The sequence below is a fragment of the Notolepis coatsorum genome, assembly GCF_963971535.1.
Source record: "Notolepis coatsorum genome assembly, chromosome: 14".
NCBI lineage: Eukaryota > Metazoa > Chordata > Actinopteri > Aulopiformes > Paralepididae > Notolepis > Notolepis coatsorum.
Window position 1 is genome coordinate 7,946,604 of NC_140178.1, and position 20,680 is coordinate 7,967,283.

Here is a 20,680-nt window from a genome sequence, read left to right on the forward strand (position 1 = left end):
ATTCCTGCGAGGCCGCGAGGAGGATCTGGTGGTTGACTGTGTCGAAGGCTGCAGATAGATCTAGGAGAATCAGGACAGAGGAGAGGCCTTTCGCTTTTGCTAAGTGAAGTGCCTCTGTGACCGCAATGAGGGCTGTCTCTGTGGAGTGACCAGTCCTGAAGCCTGACTGATTAGGGTCTAGGAGGTCATTCTGTAAGAGATAAGCAGTAAGTTGGTTGGATACAGCACGTTCAAGTGTTTTAGAAAGGAAGGAGAGAAGAGAGACAGGACGGTAGTTGCCTATGACGGTAGGGTTCAGGGATGGTTTTTTTATGAGGGGCGTGACTCTGGCTTGTTTTAGGGAGGTGGGGACCACCCCCGAGTTGAGTGAGGAGTTGATGGTTGCAGTTAGGAATGGGAGGATGTCTGGTGCTATGGTCTGGAGGAGTGGGGAAGGTAGCCGGTCCAGCTGGCATGTAGTCGGACGGTTCGACGTTACCAGTGTCAGGGTCTCGGCTTCTGTAATGGGAGAGAAAGATGACAGAGTGAAGGATGAGGTTCTCGATTCAGCATTTGGAATGGGTGGGGGTTGGGAGAAGGAGCTGCGGATGTTCTCCACTTTTTCCTCAAAGAAGATCGCAAAGTCTTCGGCAGAGAAAGATGAGGGAGGGGGGGGTGGGGGGGGAGTGAGGAGGGAGGACATGGTAGCATGCAGTTTGCGAAGATTCTTGGCAGAGGCCTGTAGGTGTGTGTGTGTGTGTGTCTGTGTGTGTGTGTGTGTGTGTGTGTGTGTGTGTGTGTGTGTGTGTGTGCGTGTGTGTGTGTGTGTGTGTGTGTGTGTGTGTGTGTGTGTGTGTGTGTGTGTGTGTGTGTGTGCTGTATGTACACGTTGTCACCGCAGGCTGCGAGGTCAACATCTACTACGCTGTTGTATATCCTTTTGTATATTTGAAAATTATTGATAGAAATAAAACAATGCAAACGAATGTGTGGGCACGTTTGTGTCCGTGTGTGTGTCTGTATATCTGTGTCTGTGTGCTGTACTATGCGTGAGTGAGTGTGTGGTTGAGTGAGTGTGTGGTTGAGTGAGTGAGTGAGTGAGTGAGTGAGTGAGTGAGTGAGTGAGTGAGTGAGTGAGTGAGTGAGTGAGTGAGTGAGTGAGTGAGTGAGTGAGTGAGTGAGTGAGTGAGTGAGTGAGTGTGTGTGTGTGTGTGTGTGGGGGTGTTTCTGACGCTTGACCCTTAGGACATCTATGGGAGGAAAGCCCCATTGACCCCTACGGATTGGCCCGGGAGGCTCGTCTCCAACTCTCTGGTGTTGATTGTCGGCGGAGCGTCATATCAACAGTGTCAAACATCCCTGTGTGTGTGCTTGTTGTTGTAAGTGGAGGTGACGGCCTGGCGCGTGGTGTGTTTATTTCCGCTACGCTGTGGGTCCCACTGCAGAGAGCATGCGTGTTTACTGGGCTCTTGGACAGCACAGCGTTGATTCCCTGAGCTGGTTGTAAACTAGACAAAGCCACTTTCACACATGTACACCACACATAATGCACACACATGTGCACACACAGACACACACACACACACACACACACACACACCCCACACACACACACACACACACACACACACACACACACACACACACACACACACACACACACACACACACACACACACACACACACACACACACACACACACACACACACACACACACACACACACACACACACACACACACACACACACACAGAACATTGTGCTGCTCCTCATCAGTACTCTGTATACATCTCCACCATGTATGCACTCTGTATCTCATCTCTAGGAAAGGATTACGACTCCGCAGCTCAATTTAGATATTCACTAATGTTATTCATATGGCCTATGACAGTCCAATCAATGTCTGTGAACACTGTGAACTGTTTCCCCGTGCTAAGAACCAGAGAAGCAGAGGCCCGGCCTGGAGAGGCTCTGTTTACTTTGTGGACTTGCAGGGATGTCAGACGGGTCTGATCTGGTTCCGACTCAGGGTAGAAAATGTCATTCAAAATCCTTCAAAGTCCCATTTCCCATCTCTGTGGATCTGCACAGTCCATCTGTGCGACATCAGAGAAACGTTAAAAATATATTTCTGGCATTAGAGGACATAAATGTTCATTTCACTGTCCTTTAAATGTACAGTTGCTTCACAGATGCTGTCCTGAACGCGTCCTATTTTTCTACAACGGAGTTCGGCGATTTGCGAATCTGATTGGCCACTGACGTTTCTGGTCATGTGACATGTGCGCCCAATAGCGTGACGAGCTGTGTCTTTGCCCATTTCCGCGTCGAACAGCCTGCAAAGCACCAACCCTAACCCTAAACCTAACCTTAACCAACTTCGAAAGAGTGCCTAAGCTTAACCGCCGGAATCAGGGCAGGCGTTCTATCGCCATGCTCTAAGACAAACTCTAACCTTAACCGACTTCGAACGAGCGCCTAAGCCTAACCAGTGTAGAAACTTGCGGTCCCACGATTGGGCGTACGCGTCACATGACCAGAAATGACACTGGCCAATCAGATTCGCAAATCGCCAAACTCCGTTGTAGAAAAATAACAGGCGTCCTTAACAGGTGTTTTTGTCATTGCTCACTAGGCTCTGGGGACTGCTATGGTGCTTGGGATGGTTCCACGTGGCTGTTCCATCCGTCTCTCTCCACCCCTCCATCCTGACCGAGGCGATAACTCCCAGTTAACACAAGGTCCTCTCTCTCCAACCCCCATCGCCATTGAAACATACTTGAGAATTTCATCACCTAAGAAAAACACCACTCAATCAAGTAATTTTTTCCCCCTTCAAAATAACACACCTTACAACACTTGCTGGGGTCCCTGGGTTTATAGACTGTCACATGGCAGAGGTCAAGGTTTCACTGGGGTCATAGCTAGCCAAGGTCCTGTAAACTGTGTCACATATATTACTCCCAGAGGATCAGTCTGAATAATGGAGCCAGCTACCAACATTTTGTAATTTAAACACTTAAGATGTCGCTTCCACCAACCTTTTGTGTATAAATGTTTAAAAATAAAGAGCCGGAGGAAATATTATGTGCGATTTGACCACAATATTGTACATTTTCGTGAGAGATGGCCCTGTTCCTGAGCCTTTCAGCCATTGTGCAGTGTGCCGTGTGCCTGGTGCCAGTGTATGGCAGCCATTGTGTAGTGTGCCATGTGCCTGGTGCTAGTGTATGGCAGCCATTGAGCCCATGTAGCTCAAGGTTGAGTGCTACACAGTGGTGGTGAAGGAGGCAATTTCCCCTCTACATTGTAAAAAGTGCTTTGAGTGTGTCCAGAGAAGCGCTATATAAATGCAATTAAAATCGTTCAATTCAAAATGTAATACAGACTCATGGTCTATATAAAATTACACACAACAGGCTAAAATAACATCACTTTAAATACACATCCCACAAATAGACAGCTGTGCCAATGTCTCCACATGGTAACATGAGTGGTAACGTGTGGCACTGAACCTAATGTCCGTTAAAACCAGAATGATCTAATTTCCAGAGTAATTTAGCCGACAGATGAATTTATACATGAGATTTCTTAAAACAGCTTGGAAGGTATTGACACTTGCAGCCACAAACATTTCACTTGCACTGCACCATCTAGGTCTTTTGAGTAATATTCTCATGGCATCATTATAAGCTACTTGAAGTCTCCGCAAACTTGCTTTTTTGTAGCTTGACCACAAGTGTGCAGTATAAAGTGGTGTACAATATGCTCTGAACAGAGACACTTTCATATACTAAACTTGCGTGAGAGAGTTTTCGCTTGTGCATACATCCTGCGGCATTGCCTGTATATATCATCATCATCTCTCATTTGTTCTGTAATAAAATGTCCAAGATATTTTACCTTTTCACAGACCCCAAGATTATTTTCAGACTATTTGAAGTCAGGACATTTTTTATATTTGTCCTCTTTGATTATTTGATCCCAATGATCATTCATTCAGTCATAAACAAATATGTCCTGACCTTGAGTTCATATGACAGGGCGTACTCTACTTCAGAAAGAAGTGGGACGATTTTGCTTTGCATTGTACTTCCCTATCCTTTTGTCTCTGCAGGCATGTGAAAACTATCAATAAATCTGCAAGCATTTATAAAGTACTGTTGTCTGACTGGAACAATTACAGAGGCAGAAAACTATGCTTGTGCAGCATTCACAGGCTTTATACGACTGGCAATGATTAACTTACATTGGATTACATTAGAATGTATTGGCATTATACAGCACAAGTACAGTACAAAATATGTATATATGTACAATATGTACAGCGATACAGGTATAAAGACACTATGGTAGTAACTAAGTCATACTGGCCGGCAGTGTAACTAGTAAGAGTATGTAAGGGATATGTACAGATATAGATAGTATCTGATATGTCAAAATAATTATACGCAGGTGACAGATGTGGATAGATATTTATACAGTAAGAATACATATATGCATACAGTATACAGCATTATTGTACATGCTATCATACAGAGTTATAATTATAAGTAGGTATATAGAAAGATTATATTCAGACCGATATGGACATAATATATATCATAAAGGATGGTGGCCACGGTATCCAAGCAACCTGTAACTTACAGGTTTGGAAAAACATTTTCCTTTAGAGTGCTTTTTAAATAGAAAACTCTCTCCCGATACCCTGCCACAATAGGTTTCAGAGAAGGTTTAGGGCTTATTGAGATCAGACCAGACAATGAGGCACCTCAACGCAGGGTGGTACGTTGGTGTAGGTGTGACGTCATGCTGTGAGCCTTAACCCCACTGATCCAGAATGTGCAGGTAATGCCCCTAAAGATTGTGTGCCAACCTCCATTAAACAAAACAAAAGAGAAGAAGCGGGAAGATTTTCCGAAGGGAGGGAGCTTCTAGTATTGGCTAACGCAGTGGTTCCCAAACTGGTTCAGTCAGGGCCAACTTGGGTAATTGGAAAAACATTTCTCTGCTGGTCTCTTTTCAATCAAACAGTGTTCTGATGTGCATTTATTGGGTCACATACTAGGATAGCTTTGAATTTTATAAAAGGAAAACGTTCTCACGCTTATTTTGAAGGCATAATCGTGGCGACCTCAGTAGACATGAAGCCTCGCCATAAGTGGACTGCATTTATATGACCAGGTCAAAATGGTTCAGTCGCAGGACAGCAGCACTGCTTTTGCGGGACAATGCAGGACACGTAGGGGGGGGGGGGGGGGGGGGGGATTTTTTTTTTAAAGGGGAACTATTTTACTATTTCTTTCACTATTTGGGCACTTTTACACAATTCCTGTGAGTCTATGGAACACCTCTGTAATATATATATTTTTTTTATTCATTGTTTTGTATTTCTAATCAAGTCCTCAAAAACAGCATTTTTCTACCTCAAGATCTCGAGCTGTTTTGAGCCTGGGCTCCTAAACCACTGCGCAGCGTCGTCTTCGCCTGAACATTAACATGCAGCGGTGTCTCTCTGACATCACATATCCAGTGGCGGCTCTACCACTAGGGGCGCTAGGGCGCCGACCCACCTGCTGGCCAGCTGCTGTTAAATCAGAGAAGAAGACAATAAAACTTTTTCGTTTTTGTGTTTTATAGCCCTATAAATAATATAAACATGTTTAAAATTAATAATATTTACTCATTTTAAGTATGTTTGTATTTCCAATGCACAATATAACGTTATTATCTAAATTAAAAAAACATCGTTTTCCAGAGCAGGAAGTGACATCACGTTTTTTTTTTTTTTTTTTTCTCGGCCCGGGCTATACGCGATAGCGCTCTGAGTGCGCGTCACAGTTTGATCGCTGTCTCCGTCACAGCCAATCAGTGCATACGGCGTTGTGCGTTGAAATATGACTATTATGTTGGAATCCGAGCGCGATTTGAAGCGGTCTAGAAAGCAGCGTGAACTTCCGTGAGAATTTCCATAGCCGCATTTCGCAGAGACGCTCTCTGATTGGCCAACGCCAGTATTTTTTTCTATGGCAGAATTTCACAGAGACGATCTCTGATTGGCCGAATCCAATTTCTAATGTTCCAATTCTAGCTTCTAGCTTGGTTCCTGGTACTAGGACTGTTGTTTGTCTTAGAGCGTGCCGTGCCGTGACTGCAAGTTCTTTAGACTGTTAAGCTTAGGCACTCTTTCAAAGTTGGTTAAGGTTAGAGTTTGTCTTAGAGCATGGCAATAGAACGCCAGGTAGTTTGCAGTCTGTTCGAGCGGAAATGGACAAAGGAATGTACTTGTTGAGTGTTGTGCTAACGTCGACGAGCTCAGCTGAGCTAACACTTGGCTAACAAGCTATATGGCGGATCAAGCTCTCCTGCCCTGGACGTTTCAACTAAACAGTGAGTCTCTCTCTCTCTCTCTCTCTCTCTAACGTTAGTAGTACTAGGCTGGTGCGGGCTAACTGGCTATCGTTATGGCAGCTAACGTTAGTAGTACTAGGCTGGTGCGGGCTAACTGGCTATCGTTCTGGCAGCTAACGTTAGTAGTACTAGACTGGTGCGGGCTAACTGGCTATCGTTCTGGCAGCTAACGTTAGTAGTACTAGACTGGTGCGGGCTAACTGGCTATCGTTCTGGCAGCTAACGTTAGTAGTACTAGACTGGTGCGGGCTAACTGGCTATCGTTCTGGGAGCTAACGTTAGTAGTACTAGACTGGTGCGGGCTAACTGGCTATCGTTCTGGCAGCTAACGTTAGTAGTACTAGACTGGTGCGGGCTAACTGGCTATCGTTCTGGGAGCTAACGTTAGTAGTACTAGGCTATCGTTCCGTGATTTGTTTACTTGGTAACACGGGTTGCTAAGGAATTTAGGTTCGAGGTTGAAGAAATCTCTCTCTCTCTCTCTCTCTCTCTCTCTCTCTCTCTCTCTCTCTCTGCTTAACGTTAACGTTTGTAAATAGTTTTTTTAGGAGCAGTACTACTGCTGGCCATTCATGAAGCGAGACATTGCTGATTGTTTATTTATCGATGGCTCATTGATTTAACTACTGCAGCTCTCTCGGATTGAAAATACGTGGATTATGGCTTGTTCAATATCGTCTATGTTTGAATGAATGAATGAATGAGAACTTTATTAACAGATTGCAGAATGGGTACAATACAGTACGGCTCAATACACACAATTGTTAAGGGGATGCAGACCAGAGAAAGACGTTTGTCTTGTTTACATCAGGGTCCCAGATTTTCGATTCATATCGATAGTTTAATAGCTAGCCTTGGCTCGTTTAACAATATGCAAAATATGTGTACAGCCCTGTACTCATACTGAAGTTATTCTTGGTATATAATAGGTCTGATTGTGTAACGAATCGATTCCACGTCGCGCTGTGTGTGAGAGAGAGAAGGAGAGAGGGAGAGATCTGCCTGTGTTTGTAGACGGGCGAGTTTTGTTTCTAACTTTTCTATTTATATATTGTGTTTCAAGTTGTGAATTAGAGTCTAGACTATACTTTATTTGACTGGTTGTGTGTTGTTGTAGTAACAGCTGAGCGACTCGTTCATAAGAGCCGATTCATTGCCGTGAGCGTGAGTCGAATTGCTCACGTCTTGCCATGAGTGTTGCGTGGTACTGTACTGTACATGTTTGCATTTTGCAAAATGTTTGGTATAGCGCCCCTAGTGGCGAAGTACCCACCGGCCGCCACTGCACATATCATCACATTTTCAAATGACTCAGTTCAGTGAGGGTGAATATTGTGAGAGGAGAATTGGAAGAATGCGCCAATATGAGAATTTTGAGACATAGATCATATTAATATAAGTTCACATAGCTAGGAAACAATGCTAAACACTCAAAAAGGCCATTTATAAGATAGTTCCCCTTTAAATAAAAGTATTTAATTTTTTTTATTGCTCATTAAAATTAAAGAAATTTATTTATTATCTAAATGCCTTTATATCATATTCGACGCAGACGGTAGGCTATATATAGCTCATTTTGTTATTAATCTTATTAAACTCACCTCCGGTTTTGGGGATATTAGCCTCCGGATTCTATTGCCCCCTTCCCTCTGGACAGTGTCCCGGCGGCGTGAATATTAAAGGCAACCAACTTGTGTTCGGCTTTTCTCTGATTGGCCGCGCCCCCCCCCGCCCCCACGCGCAGGCAAGCGCAGCCGTCCCACGTCCCAAATGAAATCCAAAGAGCAAGCGCGGCAGCGCGGCAGCGCGGGCAACCAACTTCTGTAGTGTTGGGCTGCTGTTCCAACGCACTTGTGTTGGGCTGCGGTAGCAGTGGAGCGCTGCTGACTGATTATTATGTTTCGCGTTTTTAACAACCAACGGTAGATTCACTCGTCACTGTACATGTATAAACAAAGCCCATACAGTTATGAAATAATAAACACTGTTAGGACTCGCAATAATAAACACTGTTACGACTATATATATATATATATATATATATATATATATATATATAGGTACTAAATACCTATATGTCCCTATGCCATAAATGTCATGTATGTTGTGTATGTCATAAATGTCTATATGAATTGAAAATGGGGGACCCTGATGTAAACAAGACAAACGTCTTTCTCAGGTCTGCATCCCCTTAACAATTGTATGTATTGAGCCGTACTGTATTGTACCCATTCTGCAATCTGTTAAATAAAGTTTTCATTCATTCATTCATTCACTATCTGACTCTTAATAATAAACACTAGTGTTAGGACTATCTGACTCTTACTAATAAACACTGTGTTAGGACTATAAACACTGTTAGGACTATCTGACTCTTAATAATAAACACTGTTACAGTGTTAGGACTATCTCGAGTCATGCGTCACTACTGTAACTAGAAACTCTGGGTGTCACTGTACATCAGTAACGTTATTTCGCGTTTTTAACGTCAGCGGGGCGATGCAGTGGTTTGTCGCCGGCTTCCGTGCACCGCCGCCGGCTCTACTCGGTCCAGCTCCAGCAGCAGCGGCCGTTCCTCCGTTGTAGAACGAAGCCCTTCAATGACCGCGCTCTCATATTTTGCGAATGCATAAACTATGTCTTAAATTATGGCTATGTGTCTAATATGGCTGTCACTTATCAATGACTTCGCGACAGCCATATTAGACACATAGCCATCATTTAAGATATAGTTTATGCATTCGCAAATATGAGAGCTCGGTCATTGAAGTGGGTGGTGGCAGTGTAACAACGTTCACCCTGATGTAAAGTAGCGATTTTTATTGTTTTGTCATGACAACCCAATTACATAATCCAACATATGTGTAAAGAAACAACATATTCCAGTTAACGGTATATTTTTTAATGATTCATTACGGTATAAATTAGGTTAACTGGAGCTGTGGAGGCTCCTTGCTGAAGAGCCAGCGGGGCAATGCGGTTGTTCATTCACCGGCTTCCGTGCGCCGCCCGCGGCTTGACTCGGTTCAGCGTTCACCCTGATGTAAAGTAGCGATTTTTATTGTTTTGTCATGAAAACCCAATTACATAATCCAACATATGTGTAAAGAAACAACATATTCCAGTTAACGGTATATTTTTTAATGATTCATTACGGTATAAATTAGGTTAACTGGAGCTGTGGAAACTATTATCTTAAATTATGGCTATGTGTCTAATATGGCTGTCTCAAACACAAGGACCTGGGGGAGCCTCATGCGCATGCGCGGCTCTCTGCCGCGACTCTCTTGTCTCTCTTGTCTCTCTTGCCGCAAGGCCGCGTGCTAGTGGATTGATTGATTGGCCGTGTGGCCAATCAGAGAAACGCTGAACGAAAAGCTGAACACAAGTTGGTTGCCTTTAATATTCACGCGCCCCGGCCTCGCTCGGACAGGTGACAGGCAGCGCGACTCGCGAGACTCGAGTGAGCTGCTCGGCAGCCTCGGCTGGAGATGCATCCAGCTGCAGGACCACAGCACCGACACTCTCAGGACCGCGACACTTTGCGGACCCACACTCTCCAGACCCTCGCTCCCATTGGCTGATTTGGGTCACGTGACCGTCCCACTCCAATTCAGCCATTGGGTGGGACGATATATTACGATTTTTTTTTATTTTAAATATAAGAGGGTATTGAACGAGGCATTAAATTAACAACATTAAAAAAAAAAAAAAAATCTTTGAAAGATAAAAAATTTAAAAATATATAAAAAAAATTAAAACATTTTTTTTATTTTTTTTTATCTTTGAATTGCGGGACATTGTTTTGTTGTAGTGGGCACCCTATCTTTTATCCAAAGCGCTTTACAAGTTATGCCTCACATTCACCCATTCACTCACACATTCACACACCAATGGTGGAGGTGGAGGCGACCATGCAAGGTGCCAACCTGCTCATCGGTTAGTTAGTGGTTAAGTGTTTTGCTCAAGGACACTTTGACATGCCCCCACCTGCCTTCTTTTAGCTCCTGCCGGTGTCAAAATGTTTCCATTTTCATTTTCATATTTTTTTGGATAGGTAACATAGCGTCAGCTAGCTAACTCACTACCTCAGGTGATGAAAGCTGATATGATAGTCTCACATAGCCAGACCTCTCTTCACACTGTGTTAGTAGGAACAACCATCTAGAACTTTTCAAAAATGTGTATCGATCCATGGTCGATAATAACATTGTTTGCTGTTCTGTCTTATTAAAAACTTCACAATCTGCTAATGCCACTGCTTAGGGTGACCACATTTTCACCCTAAGCACATATGTATTGATGTGTTTTTAGAGGCTGGTAAACAACCTTCTTTTGTTCGCTAGAAAAAGGCGATACAGTATCTGCAGTGCTTCCCACAGGTTGAATATGTACTTGTGGTGGTTGGTAGTGTGGCATGGGATGTCACCATATGAGATTTTGTGAGGAAATATAACGTTGTTCACGATTATTATACTTTTCTTTTTTAAATTATATGTTTTTTTATATATAAATATTTGTATATATCATATATATATATACTCTCTATATATACTGTGTGTATGTATATATATATATATTTATATTTTTTTGCATCAGGATTGTTAATGATAATTACTTTAATCCATGTCAAAAAGATTAGCCTTTGTACACAAACACACACATACACATGCACTACTCTGAATGTCTGACAAAAAGTGTGTAACTTGTGTGTTGTGTGTAACGTATAATATAGCTGATAGCGCATACAGACCCTCATCTGCACCTATACATTGTTAACTTTCTCATATATATATGTAACAGTTGTGTAATCATCACCTTAAACTTCGATGCCCTGAGGGAGTTTCGAACCTGTGGTCTGCCGCACCACGGGTCGACAGCACAGACCACTATACCAAGAGGTGAATTCACTCCTTGGCAACGTGTCTATGTGTCTTTTAAGGGAGAGAGTGAGTTTAACTCATAGTACCGCTACTCGCCACAGTCACTTCACAACATCTGAGGTCCATCGTGACTGCGCCTCGCGGTACCATCCGTTACATACAGTATATATATGTAACAGTGTTAACAAATACTTTATTATAGTTCAATTATGTTAAACTTGGGACTATTGTAAATGGCTATTTATATTTTATTTCGTTTTGTATGTGATGCATTTTACTTTGAAGTTGTTGTGTTGCATTGTGGGTCCTCAGCATACATGAATACCTTGCTGATGGTAAGATGGTTTTCTGTCTGCTCAGATCCAGAATACTTAATTAACATACTGTGCTTCATCAAAAACCCTGTTAGTGGCTAAATATGCACTTGTGTTTCATATTTATTGTCTAGTAACACTCGTTTTATATTTTGGTTCATGGAATTGCTTGGTTCATGGTTATAAAAAACGATTAGCATGCTAAGCTAGCTGTTGTGTCAAATAACAGCTCACTAACATGGAACATGCTGTGTCTGAACAGGAGATGACCCAATGCTGTTTTTTACCTTACAAGCTGTGGTTGTGTGTTCCAAATTGTATACAGGTATGTCTTCTGTGTAATATTGTTTATCTGGTTTTGGTTATTATTTTGCACAGTAAATACTTATGCAGGCCTACCTGCAATTCAGCATTTATTCCAGCAGGGCGACAGTGATATTCCTGCTGCCTTTTGTTATATGAAAAATGGGGCTTTAGAGGGAAGAGGTTATTATGATATTTTGTAATGCTGTGTACTGTATTTTCTTATTTGAAGTTACATGTATTTTATAAGTAAATGTTTTATTGTTATTATTTGTATTTCTATCAGACTTTGTTAAACTAATTCCACTATATGATCCATGTTTGATCCAAGTCTGTAAGCACACATGAATACCTTGCTGATGGAGATGACCCAATGCTGTTTTGTACCTTACAAGCTGTGGTTGTGTGTTCCAAATTGTATACAGAATAAAACCACACTCTACTGCTCCAGCACCTGATTCCGTGTCGATTCTGGATGAGACAGCAGGCAGGACAGAATAGGAGAGGTCACATTGGTGCCGTGACTCGAGACTCTTCTGTTGAGCTGTGGATGCTACAGAGCGATCCGGGAACTGTTCTGCTGCTGCTGTTCGTCTACAGTACATGAAGTCAGGTGGTTGTGTTGCTCTGATACAGTACTAGTGGTCAGATTGAGGAATATTTTTGATTCTACCAGTTATCCGTGCAAGCCCTTTGTGGTTACTTTTTGTATTTTCTTTAATGATATTGTATGCTGTTCACGGGCGGTTAGGTGGCGTAGCGGAGATTGCGTTCGTCACCAACCCCGGAGCTGTGAGCTGGATTCGCCTGTTCGAATCCAGCTCACAGCTCCGGGGTTGTCACCAGCTTGGCTGGCCGTTCACACTAATACAATTGGCTGTATTAGAGGGTGGGAGAAGCTGGCGGGGTGGGTCCGGGTCGTTGTAAACAGCGACTCCTACAGTTCGGTCGGGGCGCCTGCTAAGCGCGGATAGGACCTGAGTGGGATAGTGTGATCCTTCCACACGCTACGCCCTCTCAGGGAGGATCCGCGCTGCCAGGTGAAAAGAAGCGGTTGATTGGCTGGACGTGTGTCGGAGGAAGCACGTGATAGCCTCCACTCTCCCAGATGATCTGACTGTGGGGGGTAAGTGCGCAGCGACCAGGAAGGGGATTGGGAATTGGCATACGACTAACATTGGAATGGGAGAAAATCTGAGGAAAATGGAGGGGGAAAAAGAAAATAAAAAATTGTATGCTGTTCACTTGATTGTTTAACATGAGTGAATCTCAGGGGGGATCTTTTGTAACTCCTTTTGGGGTTGTCAGAGGTAGAGGTTTTAGGCAGTTTTTACAGTTTGACAGTCCTGTTCAGGGGGGTGGTATTGTGATGTCGGGTATCCAGGGTACATCAGGGGCTCCTTTGTTCAGTACAGATGTTGCCCCTCCCCCCAGCCAGAGCACAAGTGCCCCCACCCCAGCCAGCCAAAGCACAGGTGCCCCTACCCCAGCCAGCCAACACACAGGTTTCCCTGCCCCAGCCAGGCATAGCACAGATTTCCCAACCCCAGCCAGCCAAAGCACAGGTGCCCCTACCCCAGCCAGCCAACACACAGGTTTCCCTGCCCCAGCCAGGCAAAGCACAGATTTCCCCACCCCAGCCAGCCAAAGCACAGGTGCCCCTACCCCAGCCAGCCAACACACAGGTTTCCCTGCCCCAGCCAGGCATAGCACATATTTTCCTGCCCCAGTTAGCCAAAGCACAGGCTCCCCTGTCCCTACCCCTGATGTCATTGCTGCCAGTATTGTGAGTCAGGTGGGTGATGTATTGATTCAGCAGGTCAGTCAGCGAGTAGCACAGGAGATTATTTCCCATCTCAGTCCATCTGTCAGTACCCCTTTTCACAGTGCTGCCCCTCCACCTACCCATGCCAATGTGCTTGTTAATGCCCCTTTACACAGTGCATCTAACCATGCCAATCTATTCGTCAGTACCCCTTTGCACAGTGCTGCCCCTCCACCTACCCATGCCAATGTGTCTGCTACGAATGCCACCCTGCTTCAGAGGAGACAGCTCAGACTCTGTTTCCATACATGAGTGGGGGGAGCTCATGAGGAATTTTATTATGAGGGGACAATTGCAATCTGAGGAACAGGCAGAGGAGATTCTCACACACCTCAGAGGCAAAGCCAAGGATGTCGTCAGGTTTGGAACCAGGAACAGTGATATCGACATCACCCGCAACCCTGACGCCATTTATGGCCTTCTGCGGAAGCACTTTGATTCTGCCACATGCTCATCGCTCCCATTAGCAGACTTCTACACCACTCTTCCTGAGAAGGGTGAAGATGCATTTGACTACTGGCTCAGGCTGAACCGTGCTGTTGACCTAGCCACTGAGCGTCTGAAGGAACAAGGCAAGACACTAGACAGCCCTGGCACTGAAGTGACACGTATGTTTGTAAAGAACTGCCCCTCCACTGAGCTTGCTATGACCTTCAGGTCAAAAAACAATAGACAGGTGGTCAGCTCATGAAGTTCAAGATATTCTGAATGAGTACCATTCTGAGATATCGTCGACGACAAGCAGAGCTCCCAAAGAAAGAGTGTCAGTAAATGCTCTTGCTGCTGTCCCTGCCACTGTGCTCCATGCTGAGGGACCGAGCCCACTGCAGCCGCAGGCCACGGACCCTGATGCCCTGAACCGCCTTATCAGCATGCTGGAGAAGGTGCTCCGGCAAAGACCTGTTCCAGGTTCAACCAGACAGTCTGGCCCACAGTTCCCCAGGGTTGAAGGTTTGAATAACATGCCTTGTTCTGTTTGTCAAGACGCTGCACATTCTGCATTCACCCACTGCCGTGACCGTAGGCTCTGCTTCCAATGCCACTCACCAGACCATTCCAGACGTGATTGCCCTAATACAGTGTTTCTCAAAGTGGGGGGCGCAGAGGCATGACAGGGCGGGCCTTGAGATAAAAAAAATTGATTACAGAAAATTATCACTAAAGTGCTATCTGTTGCAGCTGCACTGTTCTCCATGAAAATACCATATTTGGATAAGTTTGACAATTTCTCAAAATCTGAAAATCATTATTTAATAAAACACAGAAAAGGATCACCAAGTTACTCTCGATAAAAAAATACTTTACAGACAACATTGAGACAAAGCTTCCTGACACATCTCCATCCAAACTCTTGGAAGAACTCATTGAAATCTCATCTGATACCACCTGGAGAGCTAGTTTCAGAGTGTGGTGCTGAGTACCAAGTATCTCATGATGCAGCAGTTAAGGTGTTGATACCATTCAGCACCACATATCTGTGTGAAGCTGGCTTTTCATCCATGACAGCTCTGAAAACAAAATATAGGGCCAAGTTGAGCCTTGATGATGACATGCGTGTTGCCTTGTCAAAGACTGACAGCAATAAAGACTGTTTGCTTATTTCCTATGTTCGCTTTGTAAATTCCCAGTCACTGAGTGAAGATCTGCTGTTTTGCAAATATGTCAAAAACAGAGCGACAGCTGATGAGCTCTTCAAAATTATTGACAGTTACCTGACAGAACATGGACTGAAATGGGAGAACTGTGTGGGCTTTTGCTCTGACAGTGCGCAGGCCATGGCAGGGAAAAGGAGGGGGCTACAGGCGCTCATCAAGGGGGTCTCACCAAACGCGCAATGGACGCAATGGACCCTCAAAAAAGACAGCTTAGCCCTGAGCTGAATGAGGTTTTGACAGAAGTTATAAACGTGGTAAATTTCATCAAAACCCGACCCCTGAAAGCGCGCCTGTTCTCTGCGCTGTGTGAGGAGATGGGAGCTGACCATTCTGCAGTGCTGTTTCACAGCGAGGCAAGGTGGCTCTCGCGAGGGAAGGTGTTGTCAATTTGAAAGGTCACGATATTGGTGTTATTTCAATAAATTTAAACATGGCCCATTTCATGACTATTTTGTTGGGGCGAGGGGGGGGGGGCCCAAGCTATTTTGGTCCGCCAAAGGGGGGCCTGACAGAAAAAGTTTGAGAAGCACTGCCCTAATAGCACAGCACCAAACTACAGTCAGCAGCCGGGAAACTGAAAGATCCACACTTAATGGAGGACAGTGTGGATCATGATAGTGACCCTCCCTACTGTGATGACGATGATTTAGAATCCTTGTATGACTCTCTCGGTCCTGTCACACCCTCAGGGAAGACTGCCATATTCCAGTTGACACACAGGCTTCAGAGAGCTGACAGCTTGTTCTATACTGATGTCCGTGCTGCTGGTAAAGTCGATCTGAAAGCCATGATTGACAGCGGCTCCATGGCATGCTCATTGAGTGAGGCTGCTGCAGCGCGCCTTATGCAACGATGCCCTGACACTAAGAGAAGTCCTGCTGATGACATTGTTGTAATTGGTGCTGGGGGTCACCGTGTCACTCCAACAGCAGTCTATGATTTGGAAGTGACCATCTACGGTTCCAAGCTGCTTATCCCAACGTTGGTCATCCCTGGGTAAACAGACGACTTGTTAGCAGCAATGCCAATAAGGTGCTTATACGTCAGATGAAGAGTTCTGATAACTACTGGAGTCTCTTAGCTTCACCAGTTGATGTTGCAGATGGTGAGTGCTACCAGTTCTTGTCCCTGCTATCCAACTCTGAGAAGTGGAAGGGAGGTCCCATGCCAGACAAGATCGGCACTGTAAAGCTGAGACAGAGTGTCACACTTGAGCCGTTGTGTGAACACCTTGTTTGGGGCAAGCTACCTGCTTCTGCACCCATATCAGTGGGAAGCACAGTAATTGTTGAGGCAACCCAGTCAAGATCCACGCCCAAGAATGTGTTGGTGGGCCGTGTCATATCACCCCTGTGGGGGAACAGGTGGGTGCCCGTGAAGTTGATAAATCCTAGCACTAAGACAGTGACCCTGAAGAGGAACAGCAAGATTGCGGATGTCTCCCTGTGTGTTGCAGTCGAGGAGTTGTCCCCACCTGATAAGATCTCTATCAATATGCAGAGTGTCTCACAGCATCCAGTGGCAACAAGGTCTCCTGAACAGGTGGAAGATGCTCTGAACAAGCTGGGATTGCAGGATCTGGACCTGAATGCCTGTGAGGTGTCAGACCTGTGGAAAGACAGACTGCTGCGACTTGTTGAGAGCTACGAGTTTGTCTTCTCAAGAGACAAGATGGACTGTGGGGAGGCTACAGACTTTGTCCACAAGATAAGCCTTGTGGATGAGAGGCCGTTTCGCCTACCCTATCGTCGGGTACCGCCCAGCCAGTACGAGACGCTAAGGACTGCTCTCAATGACATGGAGGAGAGGGACATTATCCGAAAATCACATAGTGAGTACGCATCGCCTCTGGTCTTAGTGTGGAAAAAAGATGGCAGTCTCCGCATCTGTACTGACTTCAGGAGCCTCAATGCAAAGACTGTGAAAGACGCGCACCCACTGCCTCACCAGGCAGATACTCTTTTATTTTTTTTATTTTAAATCTTTATTTCGAACATGCAATGAATACAAACAAACAATAACAAAAGCAAAACACAACTCAATCTACATGTTCGAAAAGGAGTAGGAAGAAGTATACACTTATTTAATCCTACCCCTTTTCCACTACTCAAATGAGTGTACTATTTTAAAACATAAAAAAGAAAAGAAAAAAAAAAAATATATATATATATATGGAAAACATATATCGCTGCGCTTGGAGGAAATGTCTTCTTCTCCACCATGGACTTAACGTCTGGCTTCTATAATGTACCCCTCTATGAGGAGCACAAGAAGTACACAGCCTTCTCTTCACCCTTCGGCCTCCACGAGTACAACAGGATGCCGCAAGGTTTGTCCAACAGTCCTGCAACATTCATGCGAATGATGATGTCAATCTTCGGGGATCAGAACTTCACCAGTCTGCTCTGTTATCTTGATGACCTGATGGTCTTTGCCCCCACCGAGCAGCTGGCTCTTGAGCGTCTGGAGATGGTGTTCTCCCACCTGATGAATCATAAGCTCAAGCTAGCCCCCAAGAAGTGTCATCTCTTGCGGAGGTCAGTAAAGTTTCTGGGACATGTCATCTGTGGAGATGGGGTGATGAAGGATCCTGACAAGATGAGGGCCATCACGGATGTGGGAGAGGCTGATCTGATGGAGAGCGATGGCGTCACTCCTTCCTGGAAGAAGATAAGGTCCTTCCTGGGCCTAATTTTCTATTATCAGCACTTCATTGCTGATTGCTCTGCAAAAGCTAAGCCCTTGTTCAGGCTCCTCTCTGGAAGGCAGGTGCAGCGTAAGACCATGGCAGGATGGGCAAGAAACGATTATTGGCTCCATCAGTGCTTACGGCGAGCGACTGGACTGACGCATGCAAAGACTCATTCCAGACTCTGAAGAGTGAACTAGCCTATGGTGTCACCTTAACCCACCCTGACTTCAGTGAGCCCTTCATTCTTGCTGTCAATGCGTCATTCGATGGCATTTGGCGCCGTCCTGTCTCAAGTGCCACCAGGTGAAACGATCGCTCGACCTGTCGCCTTCGCTAGCAAGACACTGTCCCGGTCACAGATGAACTACCCAGCGCACAGGCTGGAATTCCTGGCGTTGAAGTGGGCCATTTGTGAAAAGTTTGGCCACTGGCTGAAGGGGAGACACTTTACTGCCTGGACGGATAACAACCCGCTGTCCTACATCCTAACGAAGCCTCGCTTGGATGCATGTGAACAAAGATGGGTGGCTAAGCTTGCAGCTTTCGACTTTGATCTGAAGTATGTCCCAGGTGTTAAGAACATTGTCGCCGATGCACTCAGCCGTGAGCCATTCGTTCAGTCATGTATCAGTCACCGTCTGATGAAAGAGCCTTACATTGCACTGTTGGATGCAGTCAATGGTGTTGTCAGAGGTACAGTACAGGATGCCTTCCGGCTGACAAACAACTGTCAAGCTGTTCTAGAAGTGGAACCAGGATCATCTGATTCAGATGCTGAAGCTGTCTCTCAATCTGGGGAGGGCTCCATCGGCCCTGAAGAGGTGTCAGCGGTGCTGATTGCCCATAGTGACAGTGGAATGACCAGTCTGCTCGGTGCTAGTCCACCGTTGCCCCAGTTACCTGGAGAAGACGCTTCCACTGTTATTCCCCAGAGCCGTATCTTGAGTCTTCAGGAGCAGGATGCCACAATAAGCCGAGTCATGTTCTATATGCAGCGTCATAGGAGAGCTACCAGGCGGGAAACAGCGTCTGAACCTGGCTGTGTCAACAAGCTCCTCAGACACTGGAAGAAGCTGCGGGTACAAGATGGGATCCTGTACAGGGTGAAAAAAGACTTCAGACTTGACAAGAAGCTCTTTCAGTTTGTTGTGCCAGATAGCCTCAAGCATCAAGTTCTCCTCGGCGTCCACGATAATGCTGGTCATCAGGGCCGTGCACGAACCCTCTCCCTTTCCAGGGAACGGTTCTTCTGGATTGGAATGGAAAACGACATGGCCAGCCATGTACGCCGGATCTGCACCAATGGAATTGGTGTGTATCGATTTCTGGTCTGCCGAACTGACTGACAAGAAGACAGTTGATGTCTTGGTAGTAACAGACCAGAAATGGCACATGCCTTTCCCTGCCGAAATCAGTCTGCGAAACAAGTTGCCCGGCGGTTGTGGGATGACTTCTTTTGTATTTATGGCTTTCCCCAAAGAATACACTCAGACCAGGGTGCCAACTTCGGGAGCAAGCTTATGAAAGAACTTCTAGAGATGGCGGGAGTTCACAAGTCACGCACCACCCCATACCACCCAATGGGTAATGGTGTTGTAGAACGTTTCAACAGGACACTGGGGAACATGGTGAGAGTCCTGCCCCCTACTGCAAAAGCCAGATGGCCACAGATGCTGTAGACATTGACCTTCTGCTACAACTGTACCGTGCACGAGACCACTGGCTTTGCCCCCTTCTTCCTGATGTTCGGGCGAGTCCCGCGCCTCCCCATTGACATCATGTTCCAACATGTCCGCCGGGATGACAAGGTAGTCATCCGTAATGAGTTTGTTACTCGCTTGAAGCAAGACTTGTGTGCAGCCGCAGAGTTTGCCCGAAGACACAGCCTCCAAGAACAAGCACCTCATGCCAGACTCTACAACCGTCGAGTCAAAGGCTCTTCGTTGGCTGTGGGCGATCGTGTGTTGCTAGCCACTCGTGGTGAGAAAGGCAAGAGGAAGCTCTCTGACAGATGGGACTCAGCTCCTTATGATGTTGTGTCAGTGAGGCCTGACATCAACGTGTACAGAATAAAAGACACCCAAACTGGCAAGGAGAAAGTTATGCACAGGAACCTTCTTCTCCCAGTCGACTTCCTTAACTTGGATGAGGATGAGACTCCAGTCTCCCTTGTGGGATCGAATCTCAGTGTTGTGGCTGATGGAAGTGGCCAGGAGTCAGTGGCAGTTGGCAGTGTGGATCGTAATGTCCAGACTATGGACTGGCTCATGAATACTCCTGAGATTGAGGATCCTGTTGATGGGAGTGATGTGGATGAGGTTATATCCATAGCTGCAGGAAGTGATTCCCTACCTGGTGACTTGGCCGATACACCTGATGGATCTGAACCTGTCCCCGCAAATGCAGTCCCTTCCCCTGAACCTGTCCCTACCAATGCAGTCCCCTCCCCCGAACCTGTCCCTACCAATGCAGTCCCCTCCCCCGAACCTGTCCCTACCAATGCAGTCCCCTCCCCCGAACCTGTCCTTACAAATGAAGTCCCTTCCTCTGAACCTGTCCCTACCAATGCAGTCCCCTCCCCCAAACCTGTCCTTACAAATGCAGTCCCTTCCTCTG

At 45.7% G+C, this 20,680-nt stretch overlaps 1 protein-coding gene across 1 annotated transcript in view; it reads right to left on the reverse strand.

The window, feature by feature from the left end:
* ezh1 (enhancer of zeste 1 polycomb repressive complex 2 subunit) overlaps positions 1-20,680 on the reverse strand; it is a 112,315-nt gene that overhangs the window by 12,035 nt on the left and 79,600 nt on the right.